We start from the raw sequence: 13,354 nt of genomic DNA on the forward strand, positions 1-13,354 counted from the left end.
GATTTAATCCTCAATATATATCTATTTATATTTACATATATATTTTATATTTACTTATATTTCAGAATATTTTTCTATTATAATATAATAAAATGTTACATAAATAATTATCTTCTCGAAAGAAACATTCATGTCACACATTTTCTTTTTTCTTACCGCATTGGTTTTATCTTAAAATGACAGAAGCGTAGGAAGAGAACTGTATATAAACTATGTATAATTATATTTTATGTATATACATATTTTTTTTTGATAAGTTCAAAGTTAGATTTTTACTTTTTTCTAAATTTTCATGCCCTATATTTTATTAATTTAATCTTATTACATTAAAATATATGCTCTTGTGAAATTAAAAAGTATGTTACATAAAATTCATTTAAAATTAAATTAAAGTAAATTAAAGAGATTACGAAAATTAATTCGCGCGAAGAATCTTCTCAATGACTTACAATACGAAAAGGAACTTTTAAAATTCAACATTTCGAAAGAGAGAGCCATGAAACTTTCTCTTCTAAGTTTTTGAATTCTCAACACAATTCCAAAGTTTGTACATATAGTTTTTTTCCTGTATAAGGCGAGAGTTCTGCGAAAATACTGCTCGCGTACTTTGCACGCGGTCATTGCAAATTGCGAGCGATAGCCGAGGTGAGAGCATACCTGCGACGTCTCGAAGTCATTCGCGAAGTTTTTCCTAGGATAACCGTACAGCTGTGGGGACGGTGGGGAGGATAAGAACGTCGAGAAGATGAGGGTGTGGGTGAAGAGACAGTCCTTAGTGGTGTTGCCATCGTCGTCCTCGTCGTCGTTGTCGCCACCGCTCTTCTCTCTTTCTCCATCGTTTTCTCCTTGGTGCAGGCAAGTGCGACCGATGAGACGTCCGGAGGACGACCGGCGAACGGTTAGTTAAGGAACACGAGAAAGCACTTCTGGATCACTCTCGGCGTTCGCGTCCCTCCTCCGCGACCACCGTCTCGAATGCGAAGATACGATCGACTCTCCCCATAGATATCATCTCGTGCATATAATACGTCAATTTCGCATCCTTGTCGAAGCGCCGTCGTGACACATGTGGCAAAAGATCTCCATTTCTCTTATTATTTCTTAATCCCGAGCGGAATGTTCGCACTTTCGGAGCGTTTTGCTGACCAAAAGTTATACTCTTCTTTGCGGGATGATCAAATCAAAAGACATCACACCCGATAAATAATTTTATTGCTACTTTTATCTTCAATGAATATATTCTTAAAAGGCTTTTGGACCATATCCATTACTTTGGAATCGATACAGCGAATCAATATTACTTAAAATTATCTTAGGTACTGCGTCATTTGCGATCCAATTTTTGAAATATAATATTTTCTCCTAGCTTTATATTTATAAATGGTATGTCTATTATGAGTACATGGAAAAATAAAGAGTGATTTTCCGAAGAAGGATTTTCTGAGATATTCGACGTAAAAGAGACTTCCTCCTCCGTCTCATCTTTTCTCGTTGTGCTACGGTGGATTTTTTAGCGGTGCGCGCCTTTTTCCCGCGAAACCGAACTCAGAAGCGATGCATCATAATCAGGCGGTCAACTTACTTAGTCCGGAGTGCTGCGCGCTTAAGTTAATTAGCTAATTACTAATTTTAATCGGATGACGTATGCGCATCTCGGGGGATACAAGCAAACCCTCTTAGCTGGGGATAGCTCACCTCCCTCTAACTCCTCGTATACTCTCGCATAAATGCACACACATACATACGATCTCTCTCTCTCTCTCCCCCTCTCCTACTCTTTTTGACTTGAGACTATCCCCTGTCGTATACGTCCGACAGGGCAATCCCACGGTCTAAGTAATTTAACTAAAACTTCTCGGACATTTTTCCACCATTTTCGACCGTTGGGGCTTTCTCTTTTTCTTTCCCTCTCTTTTTCTATCCTTCATTTTCGTCCGAGTGCGAGCGTTCGTTTGCAAACGCGTAATTTCTCAGGCTTTGTTGACCGGACGTACAAGAGCGTTTTATTCAGTAACGAGCGCTCTCGCGCGTATAAAAGGCAACGGATGTAAAAATAAGAACGGTCGCATTTCGCGGAAAATCGTAGTAATTATGTCACGCTTAAACGACGAAAGAACGAAACTCCCGAAATAAGATGTCTTAAAATAAGGCGAAAATCGGAGCATGTCGTATTTTTAACGATATGCCGGATCGCGGATATTATTAGTTATCGTTCGAAGCATCGAGATTTTAATTTGAAAATAATGTTTCAATTTAATTTAAAATTTCATTTGAATTATCACTGGAAAATTATGCATTACCATCGTACAACGAAATTACTTAAGACACAAATATTAGAAGTAAATTTATCAAAGTACACAAACATTACGTGAAAATATTATCTTAAAACGGTTATAAAAATTCTGTCTTGATTTGAAATTATTGCGAGACGATCAGTTCGACTCCAATATCTGCTGCAATTTGCTATTAAAATTAATGACTCTAACGCTTCGTTAGAAGAAATCTTACTTCTCCTAAATGTACAATGACACAGCGAGCAGAGCGATAGCGTCCGAGACAAAAAAAAAGTTTGGTCGCGCCGGAGAGCGCGCGCGAGGAGATAGTAAAATCTAGACTCGTTCCGTTAACGAGACACGGGTACGATTACAAGGGGATAACGACCGCCCTTGGAAAAACATCGGGGTCCAAACCGCTGGCCGGCTGGAACGTCGCGCGGCGCGGTCTTTTATCACCGGCCGCGCCGATAATGCGGCGTTGTTAACGCGGCTGAATCCAATATCTACGTCGACAAATTGGCAACGAGCGGGAAGAGGAGAGGGGGGAAAACAGAAAAGCCGTCCGCAAACAGTTGTTATTAATAATATGCAATATGTATCGAAGGCCTCTCTGCTCTCCGCCTGCCTGTATTTGCGGCGCGTAAGCTTCGCGATATCTGGCCGCCACTTTCAGCGTGCGCAGAAGAGGAGAACGTTGGCCGCGTTTGCTAATGAGGTAGGAATTAATTAATCGAGACCTGCGCGAACGCGAGAACCGAGGAAGAGGTAGAAGGGAAGAGAGAAGGGGGAGATTGTGAAGAGGATGGTCCAAAAGAGCCGCGGAAGAGGAAATGGTACTGATATACGCGAGTAACGCGTTAGGAGGATTCGATGCCCTCTCGATGGATTCAGACAAATATAATACGCTCCGCGTATGGCTCCCCAGCTTCATCGTCGTATTCGCTGCTTGTTGATCAAAATTGCGGATCTGAAACATAAATAGATGAATAGAGATAGTATTTTGAATTACTTCTCACAGACAACAATTAAAATCAAAATGAAACAATTAAAGTAGAATAGGTGAATAATTTTTATAGAGAATAATAAAATTATAATTTAAAAAAATTCAAGAAGACAAATTTTTTCCTTCGACGCTTTAATTACGAGAGATTCGAAAATTAGATGGTTGATGACATCTTTTCTCTAATAATAAACTTTGATATTTGCGTCGTTCCATTTCCCATCAGAACCTATAGCAGAGATACGGTCGCGACGAAGCTACGTGAAAAGGGGATGTCATAATTAGAGGTCTATAATTGCGTGGAATTATGGAACTAGAATCGCGCGAACCAACCATTCAGTGTCATGCTATTCGCGTTCATATTACCCCACAATCCAGCCACCTGTCCGCGTTAAAGCGAATCACAGAGATGCGTGTATGGCAATTGCATCTCGGAATTGCGCAGAAAATTCGCATTCGATCCTAAGCGTATGCGTAAAATTCCACGACGAATTTCACGAATAATCCTTCTCTTTAATGAGACCTAGGTAATAGAATATATATCGCACGCGCGCGCACTCGTATCTGTCTTTTAATTAAACATCTCGACAATTAGTATCACGTAGATAACTAAGGCGCGTGCATCATTCTGACGCGTTACATCGCGTAGGAAGTTTCTATCCGTTCCGTTCCGTAATGAGGCAGATTATTCGCGTCGACTCGACTGACAAGAAAACTAACAAGAGTGTGCATAGGAAACGGTTTGTCGTTTGCATGCCGATAGCATGACGACATCCTCAAATTGAAAGATAAGTGCATCTGTCAACGGCGGGCTATCTCTCCTTCCCCCTCGTTCACTTTCTCAAGAATCGATATATTTTTCAGCTTCGCAAATGTAGACGGAATCTATAACTTGCTGGTTAATGCGCACGAAGAAAAGACGAAAAAATATATCATAATTCTAATATTTTCACTCTGCAGAAAACATTACACAACGGTATATAAGTAGTCATTTATGTGTACACAGTGTCTCAAAATAATTTCAATTTCTAAACACTGACATAAAATGTTTTAGTACACATACAATTTTTATAAACTTTAATTGATATTATTACACAATTACCTTATATATACAATTGAAAATTAATAATATACATTTCTTAAAAATAAATGAGATACTTCGCTCTGCATATAGAGTTTTTATATTATAATAAATATAAATAATTGAAATGGACGATACATAATCTTTGTATAACATCATTTTTATTCGTTATTAATTTTAGAAAAAGTGATGCGTTTTCTTTTCATTTTACTTGGAAAGACACATTACAAGAAAAATGATAACGTTCCAAAATTAAATATATATATATGAACAAAAACAGCTTGTAAACGAAATGATATTTACTTTTCGTCAATCGAATGAAAAATTATTCCATGAAGACATTTACGAATTTGGCCCAATCCACAGATGTCGAAGCTCTCTCATGTCTAGTAAAAATAAAACTGTGACCGTCCCAACATGGAAGAGATAGAGAGAAAGAGAGAGAAAGAGAGGCTTTCTCGCACGAATGGCGCTTTCTTCGGGTTGGCAATCCTTCACAGTTAACGCCCCTAATCGTATTCATTAAAGTGCTCTCAATGCTTTTACACGGCTCTCAAGCCCGCTACCACTTTCTCGCTCCCGCTTCTCGCAAAAGCTTCTTTCTCGTTCCCCGCATCTCCGTTCCTCCATCGCCCCTTCCGCCTCCGCTTTCAACGTCCAAGATTTCGAGCGGATTCCCTCTCACTTACTTCATCCCTCCTCCTCCTCTTTCTCTCTTTCTCTGCAAGTTAAATAAAATCTATCTGTCTTTCCTTCTCTATTTTTCTCCTTCGCCCATTTCGCTGGGACCTCTTGGTCCCTTCTCTCTTACTACTTGGACCTGATCGTTCATCAGGAGAGCTTTTAAGTTGGCAACAATGCACGGATTTATAAACCACTGGCACCAGGCATTGTTATCGGCGAGTGATTGGAAGGCGTCGTTTCGACACTAGCCGAATACCAACCATCGGTTTGCCCGGCCCATTGTTGACCCCTTTATCTTGGAAATTCGTGGGTGCTACGGTCTTCTACCTTCTGCGTGCCCACCCGTCCGTCTGTCCTTCTGCCCGTCCAGAGACTCGCTAAATCACTCGGGTTTTATTGATGGACCGCGCGCGCCCAAGCGCGGGTCGGCGAACCGGTATCACGGCTCCTGATAAACGGTCCATTGTGGACCGTCTTTTCTTCATGATTCCTTCGTGTGTCGCGTGCGCGATAGTTTCATTTCCTATTCGAGACTGCCGAATCGGATTTACTCGTTCGTGGCGGTCGAATGACGCTCTGATGCATGTCGGAATACGGATTGACATAGCTACACCTACAGCAAATGCCTGATTGCAAGTCTTATTAAGACGGAGAGACATCATTACGTTTGTAATAGTGTCCTATTTGGAGAAATAGAAGCACATTTAATTGGAACATGATCTTTAGAATTCCAGGAGTTGCAGCTGTCGATTTAATAATGACAGAAATAGATAAACGGTTACCGCAAAAATGTGAAACAATATGACATTTTTTCACTTTGAAATTATTTCTCTAAATTAATCAGTAGGAAATAACGATATAATAAATTAAGAATAAAAAATCTATCATTTATTTTAAGTTTTGTAAGCTTTTACTGCGAGACCATCTCAATTTTTATCAACAATATGTAGCAAATAGTTTTGAACTAGTTTCGAATAACTCATCTTTTTCTATAATTTTTATATTATTTCTCGCTCGAAGCTAATTTAAATTTAACATTAACCAGAACCGCCTTATATTGCGAATTATTGTTCTTTTTCCCATTGAACGTTCGCAATCAAAACTGGATACGTCGAAGAAAGAAACGTGACCGCTGTTCGCAATATGTAGATGAGATTTCAAGTCCGCATTTAACTTTAAATCGGCGTCAACGTGTGTCGTGTCGTGCGATACATTCTCACCCCACTGTCTATGTTTCACGTTTTCTATACCGCGGTGTAGCTTTAATACGGAGCACGTGGATGCGCGCCGATCTCACCGAATTATACGCGTCGGTGACAGTCGTCGTTACAATGGGGTACCGGGGTGAATCGCGCGTCTCTATCCCTCCCTCTTCTCCTCGGCGCGCAAGCTGACTTTCCCATGATGTGCTCGTAATCAGATCATCTCTATCCTACACACCCTACCAATACTAATACCATACAACGTGCTGTATGCCGCACTATATATATAGGTGCCATTTACCCTGTCCTCTGTCCTTCCCTACCATATTATGCTGTCCACCACACACCTCTGTCAGCTTCGCTTCCATCGCATCGGCTGCGTCGCACACGCACGCAAAATCCCGCACTGTAATCCCTGCGAATTTTCTAACTAACTGCTTTTTTAGGCGCCGTTCAGCCGAATAATCGATCTAATGATCAGTCTTTGTGTTACTGAAGGGTGAATATAATGGCGAATATATATTGTATTATCGTGCGCTTTGTATTACGTGTCCGTGATAGTTTTACGCACAGTGATCTCTTTTTCAAAGCCGTAATCGAAACTCGAATACTTGGAGATGCAATTTCACTAGCGGTAATAAATTTAAAATTTTTTAACACGACCTTTAACTCTACATTATTTATATTATACGTTCATTATTTAATTATATACTGTTGAAATTGATTAGTCTTTAAAATCAATATTGTGGCTTGATTTTAATCTGCGCAATATTTGCAAAATTCTATATTTTTTTTCTAAAATTATTGTAATCCACAAACGGTATATTTCTCGGAGTTTAGTTTCTATCTCTCGCATAAATACCAGAGTTGTAATAAATGCAACACTGCTCGCTTTGCGGCGCATTGCCAGAATTCTTGTACGTGCTAAAATAATATAACGTAAAGTCGGGGCGCGTAGAAAGAATTATCGATTTTCAAGAGCGACTGGCACGTGTCCCAAATACCGGGACACGTGCCGGATCCGTTCGATTTCAGGGAACCGCGAGAGATGCGCAACCGGAGTGAGGTATCGGCTTTCGCACGCGTATCCGCGGTGCGTTTGCATCGCGTGTACATTACGCGCGTATAAATGCGTTTACGTATCGACCCCACACGCGCGCGAGATTTCGAGGTTGCCCTTCTGCCAGCCCGCCCGTGTTAGAGAGAAGCAATCTCCCATCGATCTAATCCGTAATTACGTCGCTGAAAGAGCGACCCGGGAGTCACGGACACCTCGATAACGGAGAAACCGAGTGCCCTAGTCATTTTTCAGGCGGGTAGGCTTTTTCCCTGCGATCAACTTTCGCCCCTCTTTCTCTCAGAGAGAGATGACATCTTTTATATTAATACTATTAATGGAGAACTACATACAGTTCTTTTTCTATTAATACTGTGAATAAAATATTAATTTATTATATTCAACTTTAAATTACTTTATAAATTATTCCGTGCTCATTTCAAATGCTATTAATAAACAATTTTATCAAGTGTAAGATTTATTTAACGTTTTCGATCCTAGTTGCAGGTGTTTCATTTTTTGCGTCATAGAATTGCAAATTGTTCATATTATTCACATCGAATATATGTGGGTCACATCTCAATTTAAATTTTACATTGATTAAAATGAATTAAATAACATCGTAAACTTTTAATAATGCTGACATATCCTAAACTTGTTAATTCGAATACACGTATTACATTAATAATAATCATTAAATAATATCGACTCTGCTTTTATGTCGCTGCTATTCAAGATTTTTCGTATTGATTACAATTGATGCAATTTTATCCATAATATTCGCCCATGACGGCCATAACGGTTTCGTGTCTAAATACGCTCACACGCTTCTTTGCCGCGCTAATCTGTCCCTAATCGTCTACCGACTTTGTCACGGCCGTACCATTTTCCCCGGCGATTCAATGCGAACCACCGTGAAGGATCCGCACCCCACAACGGCTCTCTCGCAACACGACGGTAAACAACCGGCCGGGTTTTTCTTTGCACAATATGTTGCAGGACCATTACTTAGTCGTGGCAACCTCCGTTCTCGCGGGGAGAGTGGCTCTTACCTAAATAACCACTCAGTCACTCGCAGACTTAGCCAGAGAGGATGGCGAAGTAAGAGAGAAACAGAGGGTGAGCGAGCGAGTAAGCGAGAGAGAAAGAGCGGTCGAGAAACAGGAATGGGAGAGGATAAAGGATGTGAGGCGAGGGGCAAGCGAACAGCCCAAGCGGGCGGAGGTGGCCCCGATACTATTACGTGATGTAAGAGTAACCGAGCATCCAGAAACCACCCCGTCAGATTAACGAGGCCATTCTCCGATTGATTTCTCGAGGAGCGCGCCTCGACTGTTAACTTCTATATCGCACTCGCGAAGGAGGAACGACTGACTGGCTTTTTGCGCGATCCGATATATAGGATGTTATTGAACGCCAGTCGGTGGATTTTCAAACGTTAAATGGATTATTTGATGAATTTTGTATTTTTCCCTTACACGGGAATATTATTATTATTGTTATTGTTAGTATTATGTTATTATTGATTTTATATATATTTGTATATTGTAACATTGTTTGTTATGTTCTATGATAAATTCTTGTTGACCAATTAAATAAAAGAATAAAATGCAATTTGTATATAATATAATAACAAAATAATATTGTATAAAAATAGAGAGATTAAAGAAGATAATAATGATTTTAAATTTTTTAAATTTTATGTGAACGGAATAATTTTGTATATTATACTAAGAAAGGAAAAGCCTTATAAATATTGAAGAATTCCAATTATTTAACAACGTTTGTAAAGAAAGATTATTTTGAGAAATATTATAAAAATAAATGCGAGTGAAAAGAAATTTTCCCTAATAAATTAACATTTAGAATTTTAATAGATTTCAAAATTTCGATCTTTAATGATTTCGAAATGATCTTTATGCTGAAAAAAATGTATTTTTCGTTGCAAAAAGATGTTGAAATTAAAAAGTTTCAACATTTTCAATATATAATAAAAAATATCGACAACATAATGCGGAATATATCGTGACAAAAGGATAAATCACGCGATGGTACCTCGACTCGCCGATTTCGCGAAAACGACGTAACGCAGCACGCGAAATGCACCGAGTGACGTTATTCACGCCACAGAGAAGCGGAATTTGAGACACAGAGGTGGCCGGGAGAGAGCGTGCGAAAGGAGGCGAGACGAGATGAGACGAGACGAGACGAGACACGTAATGGCATGTCGGAGTTAACCCGTTGATAACCATCGGCTATAATTAACTCGGGCGAACCGGTGAACGAGCTTCGAACCCGCTAACTGCGCCGAGCCGCAACTATGAGTTTACGATACACACGCAATACATTTGCATGTGTGTGCGTGTGTGTTATGTACGCGCGCGCGCGCGCGTGTGTGTGTATCGGGATTTCTTGCCCTTTCCGTGATCGCGGAAGGTCCTTGAGGAGGTCGCGTTACGCGCCTTGCAACCCTCAGCCAGGAACCGACGTAATCGGAATTACGTTCAAGTGCACTATGCGCCAAGTATGCGAGCATATACGATAATGTCTGTTTTACGGCCGGATGGCTTCGCTAACCGATGATAATACGTTACTTGAGCGTGGATGAAACCATCCATTAAAACCGGAGAGCGAGCGATGTTGTTACGTTCGCAGAGAGAATTCTGCTCTTGGGATATAAAAGGTTATGGAATTTTGAAATTACTTAAGCAAAAATGATTAAGATATTCAGCAATTATTTATGAAATATATTTTAATTAGTCGTTTAGATGTAATTAATTCTGTGCGTTAAATACAAGAAATATATATTCTTGTAAAGTAAGAAAAATGGATGTTGTTTACGTTATATTTTTTATTTTACATTATAGATTCGATTACAAAATTTAAATATAATTGAAATAATTCAGCGCAATAAGATTTGTTATTTTTTAATGCGAATAACGTGAAATAAAACTGTTATTCAGGTAGCAAATTAAATAGGAAGATTACTCGCGGATATCTGATTTTTTCCGGACAGTATATGGCAGGAAATCAAGTGCAAATAATAACAAGTCACATTTGACAGCTGGATGATGATCAATTCGTAATCGAATCCGCAATTTTCGTTAAGCAGCGATCGCTTTTCCTCTTTTTTTCCTGCTCGCGAGAGTCCGACTCGCCTCGATTAGAGCAGCTAAAAGAGGAAGGAAGGCTACGCCGCGCCGCGCAATCATCGGCCAGTCTTTTAATTTCCTATATCAGCGGGGGAGAGAGCATGTGTACACATGAATTTGGCGAACTGGTGTGCGAACAAACGTACGTGAGCAACGTGAGGATCAGTGGCGGATGTATAATAAACAGTGCCTGCGGCCTTGCATTATATTCAAGTGAGCCTAAACTCTCGGTTTTATTGCATGATTTTTGATGATCTTTAATTCTAAATTGTCAAAAAAAAAAAAAAGAAAGAAAGTATCCATTATTAGAAATTAATTCGTTTATTCTGGGACATCCTGTATAAATATATACAGATTATATTTTGCAAATTATATACATAGCGTTTAGGGTGTCAAATTGTCTTGATCCGCCACTGACAGGAGGTGAGGACGAAAGATCGACAGAGGAGGAAAGGAAGCAGGACGGCGGTGAACGAGATAGAAAGGGTCAGATGAGGTAGCGATGAAGGAGAGAGAGATAGGAAGGGAAAGTGAAGGGTAAGGAGAGGAAGAGAGAGAAGGAGCGATGGCTCGTGCGCGAGGGTCGGCACGGAGTGGTAATTGGCTGTCAGTGCTTCCCAGTCCTACCAACCGCCCAACAACCCCGAGAGATTGGTATCGCTTATAATTAACTTCTCCGTGCCACGAAGCCACCGTTTCCATCGGCGTCCACGAAGAAGGGGAAGGAGGTAGCTGGAAAACACAAAAGTATAGAAGGTCCTGGACTCGCGAGGGGACGCGAGGAAGTTGCTTCATACAGAAGGGTGGATGAGTGTTTCTGGACGGTCCGGAAGTCCGAAAGATGACTGGATGCGGGTAGCCGGATATCCGCGGACTCTCGGCTTTCTCGAGGGGATGTTTTGGGAAAAAATGTACAAGTCAAAAATTCATTGATCATTGAATGAATGTTTGAGTATAAATTTTGATTTATTGAATGTTTGATGTCCCTCGTTCGATTCGATAATAAAATAAATATTTAAATAAAATTCTTTATAGCTAGTCTTTTATAAGCTAATATCTTAAATCGAAATCTCTTTTATCTTTATTTCAACAATCTTCTCGTTTCCTTCCTGAATAATGTCAGAATTTCGCAAATTTGCGAACATTTGCGAACCTCGTGCGTCATGACAACGGCGTCGCCGTGATGCCAGGCGACAGTAATGCTAGACCAAAGACAGAGCAAAGCTAAACGCGTGCAGGTTGCGTCAAATCAACGGGCTAACGAACTCGCAGCATCCGCAGGTCGGTTACCGTCGTGGAATACGACGTGAGTCCGGGGTATCAACCGCTGCGTCGAGCGTGTACCACCGCCACACATATCCGCCTCTCCCTTTCCCTCTTCTTCTCTCCCTCTCTCTCTCTCGACCGGCATATAGGATCCACGGAATATCAGTGCAACCCTCCGGTAACTAGTTTCTGAGCAGGTCACCCCAATTAACGTTTCCACGTAAAGCACGACCGCCCCTATCGTCCTCTCCTCTTCCCTCTCTTCAGCCTCGTCCCTTCTCTCTCCCTGTCTCTCTCGCCCTCTCGTAAGCATCTCCCTTCTGATTCCGAGCCCTCTACGCTTTCCGCTGTATGCCGCGCCGCGGTAAGTCTCCCAGAAACTTATAATTGCGAAAGGAGTCGGCAATTATAATTGCCTCAAACCGACGGAGACGGCTATAATTATCCAAAAAGTCGGTGCGCGAGAGGAGCACCTCGGTCCCGCGCGCACCAACTAGAGCTCAGCGCGTAGTTTTCTCCAAATCGCGAGGATTAAGGCAAATAACGGACGCGAGGGAGAGAGGTGCGCGTTTGTGCGCTCGATGGAAAATCTCGCGCAGCTCTCCGGCCGTAAACGCGGCTACGAAACGCGCCCGGACTCGAAATTAAAGTTTGTTAATTATTCGCATTCTTGATATTTAACGTCGTTCAAATCGGAACTCAATTCGAAGCTATTAGTACCGGGAATTACGAAGCATTGTTTCGCTCGTATTTCGATCAATCTGTTCATTGGCGCAATCTCCAATTTTGCAATTTTCGCAAAATATGCGTGATGACAAAAAAAAAGAATAAAAGATCGAATCATGTTTTTTTCAGACACGTGTCAAGTGTCGTTAAATTGTTGTTCGATCATTTCGATTATCTATATTATTCAGAAATACACGAAAGCCGGCTTGTCGACAAAAAAGTCGATACGCTGAATCCTCATCCGCTCGGCGGAAAACGCTCGCAATAAAATTCGTCGCGCCAAATCGAGTTTCTCCCTCTTCCCGGCATTCGGCGGCGTTTTTGATTAAGTTCGCTCAGGCGGAGGCATTTAACGGAAAGGCATCCTGTTCCGGCCGCAATCGGTAAACTGATTAAAATATAATCCCCGACCCGGCAGACAAACAATCGACACGATCGCGCGTATCGACTGGCCGTCGGCCATGCAAGCTCGATTCTTGCGCAGGCGAGCAAGAAAATTTAGTTGGCGAGATATTCGATTTCACCGTTGACCTCTCGATATTCATCGTCGATCCAAAGGGTCGGAGCAAATTAAAACAAAACCTAACTAATTTAACGCCATTCAATCAACGCGCCTTAGGTCCGCGTCGCTATTTAATCGCGCATTTTGCGCTAATTGCGATGCGTCTGAATCCCGCGTTTCATTCATCTGATATGAATATTGCATTCAACGTTATCATGGTCCGGGAATCAAATAGCCGTATTTAACGCTGGTTGCGCGCCGTGGATACATCTCTATACGTAATTCCTACATTCCGTCCGAGGCGCGTGTAAACTTGCCTGTCTTATTAGTCGTATTTTCCGCGTCAAGAAATAAATATGTTGCGTTAAAAAAATATCTTTGATTACTTTTATAAGAGGAAAGAGAAAA

The 13,354-nt window shown here is 41.0% G+C and overlaps 1 long non-coding RNA gene across 1 annotated transcript in view; it reads right to left on the reverse strand.

Moving 5' to 3' along the window:
- Positions 1-426: 426 nt before the first annotated feature.
- The window catches only part of LOC109610357, a 180,648-nt gene continuing 167,720 nt past the window's right edge, over positions 427-13,354 (reverse strand). Inside the window, exon 4 of the long non-coding RNA XR_002192770.2 lies at positions 427-3,243. This is a non-coding gene — a long non-coding RNA (uncharacterized LOC109610357). The remainder of the gene's footprint in view (positions 3,244-13,354) is intronic.

The sequence above is a fragment of the Camponotus floridanus genome, unplaced genomic scaffold, assembly GCF_003227725.1.
Source record: "Camponotus floridanus strain SB8 unplaced genomic scaffold, Cflo_v7.5 scaffold66, whole genome shotgun sequence".
Lineage (NCBI taxonomy): Eukaryota > Metazoa > Arthropoda > Insecta > Hymenoptera > Formicidae > Camponotus > Camponotus floridanus.